Source organism: Triticum dicoccoides, chromosome 7A (assembly GCF_002162155.2).
Source record: "Triticum dicoccoides isolate Atlit2015 ecotype Zavitan chromosome 7A, WEW_v2.0, whole genome shotgun sequence".
NCBI lineage: Eukaryota > Viridiplantae > Streptophyta > Magnoliopsida > Poales > Poaceae > Triticum > Triticum dicoccoides.
Genome location: NC_041392.1, coordinates 577760314 through 577763356, shown reverse-complemented (window position 1 = coordinate 577763356; position 3043 = coordinate 577760314).

The following is a 3043-nucleotide window of genomic DNA, read 5'->3' as shown; positions in this document are numbered from 1 at the left end:
GACGGCGGTGACGGCGACGACGGGTGGCGGGGGCGACGGCGGTGATGGCGACAATGGGTGGCGGGGGCGACGGCGATGATGGCGACAACAGGCGGCGGGGGCGGCGAGGGCGGCGCGCGATGGGCGACGGGCACGGCAAAGAAGTTGGATCGAGAAGAAGTGGTGGTCGATGAAACTGATATTTTCGTAAGTGCCATATATATAGGAGGGGTCTTTAGTACCGGTTGGAGCCACCAACTGGTACTAAAGGCCAATTTTCGCTAGGCCAAGGGGCGGGAAACGGCCCCTTTAGTACCGGTTCGTGCCACGAACCGGTACTAAAGGCCCAATCATTAGTACCGATTGGAGCCACCAACCGGTACTAATGGTTGTGCCCTGCCACCGGCGATCCACAATGTTTAGTCCCACCTCGCCGAGCGAAGGGCAGCCGCAGTGGTTTATAAACTCAGCTGCGACTGCTTCTTCGAGGTTCTCTATATATCTTTCTTCTGGGCCTAACTAGGGTGTGCTGCCCTGTGAGTCTGCTGGCCCTTCTGGGCCTGCATTTGCACACCCTAGGTGTGGAAGGCCCACTGGGCAGCGCCCCAACAAATTTTTTATATAGTTTTTTATTTTCTGCATTATTTATTTTCTTCAATTTATTTTCGAGTAATTTTTTATATAGTTTTTTTTCTTTTCTGCATTATTTATTTTCTTCTATTTATTTTTGAGTAATTTTTTTGTATAGTTTTATTCTTTTCTGCTTTATTTGTTTTCTTCTATTTATTTCTGAGTAGTTTTTTTGTGACCCTCCCTACTCTGATACTCCGAAATGATAATACCATTGCAAGCTTCAACATTTTCAGAATTCATTTTGTAGTGATTTTCAATTTCACGGTCATTTAGCTCTCTAAACAATTAGGTAAATGACCGAAAAACAACAAATGATGTCAGAACATGTTAGAAATTGATGACGTCGCTTTGAATATTGCATGCTGAACACAAAAGAAGTCCGGAGTTCAAATAAGTTTAAAAAACATTGAAGTGCCCGTGTAACAGATGAGTTCTCGTCCGAAACCCTGATACTCCGAAAGAGTTTGTCCAGTTTGTACACGAAGTGCGTCCAGTTTTTGTCGTGGCCCTCTCTACTCTTTCGTACATGCTATGCGGGTGAAATGATGATACCATGCCAAGTTTCAACATTTTCAGAGTTCATTTTGTAGTGATTTTCAATTTCACGGTCATTTAGCTCTCTAAACAATTAGGTAAATGACCGAAAAACAACAAATGATGTCAGAACATGTTGGAAATTGATGACGTCGCTTTGAATATTGCATACTGAACACAAAAGAAGTCCGGAGTTCAAATAAGTTTAAAAAACATTGAAGTGCTCGTGTAACAGATGGGTTCTTGTCCGAAACTCTGATACTCCGAAAGAGTTTGTCCAGTTTGTACACGAAGTGCGTCCAGTTTTTGCCGTGACCCTCTCTACTCTTTCGCACATGCTATGCAGGTGAAATAATGATACCATGCCAAGTTTCAACATTTTCAGAGTTCATTTTGTAGTGATTTTCAATTTCACGGTCATTTAGCTCTCTAAACAATTAGGTAAATGACCGAAAAACAACAAATGATGTCAGAACATGTTGGAAATTGATGACGTCGCTTTGAATGCTGCATACTGAACACAAAAGAAGTCCGGTGTTCAAATAAGTTATTAAAAATAAAAAAGAGGTGCAATGCTGGTTAATTTGCTTCAAGCCTTTCGGAATAGTGTAGACTGCACTGCACATAGCTCAGTGCAATCTCTGCTATTCTGAAAGGCTTGAAGCTAATCAACGTGCAGGTGAGCATTGCGCCTCTTCGTCATTGTCTCTGCACTCACGGCTTATAAACCGCTCATACTACCTCTCTCTTGGCGAGGTGGGACTAAAAATCAGCTTACTAAGAAACTCTAGTACCGGTTCATGCCATGAACCGGTACTAAAGGTCTTTGTGGGGGCCCCAGCCTGACCACAGCCGCACTGGCCTCATTAGTACCGGTTCGTGGCATGAACCGGTACTAAAGGTTGCCCACGAACCGGTACTAATGATGCCCGCCTGCCTAGCCGTTGGAACCGGCACTAATGGTCACATTAGTGTCGGCTCAAATTCAAACCGGCACTAATGTGCTTCACATTTGACCCTTTTTCTACTAGTGCCTCGAAACACTAAGTACAAAAGGATTGGCTCAAGCTCAAAAATTCAAGACTCTACATTTTCTATTTTAGTGATCCAAGATCATATTGAGTCTATAGGAAAAGCCAATACTATCAAGGAGGGATGAGGTGTTGCTTAATGAGGATCTTGCTCAAAGTGCTTGGTGATATGCTCCAAAGCCCTCAACTACTTTCTCACATCCACATATGACCTAAACCAAAAGTCAAACTCGGCCCCACTGATTCTTTCTATCCGGCGCCACCGAGTTTAGATGTCATAGCCACTGCCACAAACCCTAGGCAAATCGGTCTCACCGATAGGGATCTCGGTCTCACCGAGATGGGGTTGCAATCTCTCTGTTTCCCTTCGTAACGTTTCGGTCCCACTGAGATGAGCGATCGGTCCCACCGAGATTGCAATGTAAACTCTTTGTTTCCCTTTTGAAATATTTCGGTCTCATCGAAATGAGCGAATCGGTCCCATCGAGTTTACCTGACCAACTCTATGGTTAGCTTATTACCAAAATCGGTCCCACCGAGTTTGTGTAATCGGTCTCACCGAGATTATGTTATGCCCTAACCCTAACCATATCGGTCCTACCGAGTTGCATGTCGGTCCCACCGAAAACCCTAACGGTCACTAGCTTTGTTGAATCGGTCCGACCGAGTTTAACTATTCGGTCCCACCGAGATTGGCAGGTTGTGTGTAACGGTTAGATTTGTTGTGGAGGCTATATATACCCCTCCACCTCCTCTTCATTCGTGGAGAGAGCCATCAGAACGAAACTACACTTCCAACCCACCTACACTTGTGTTGAGACCAAGATATTCCATTCTTACCATATGAATCTTGATCTCTAGCCTTC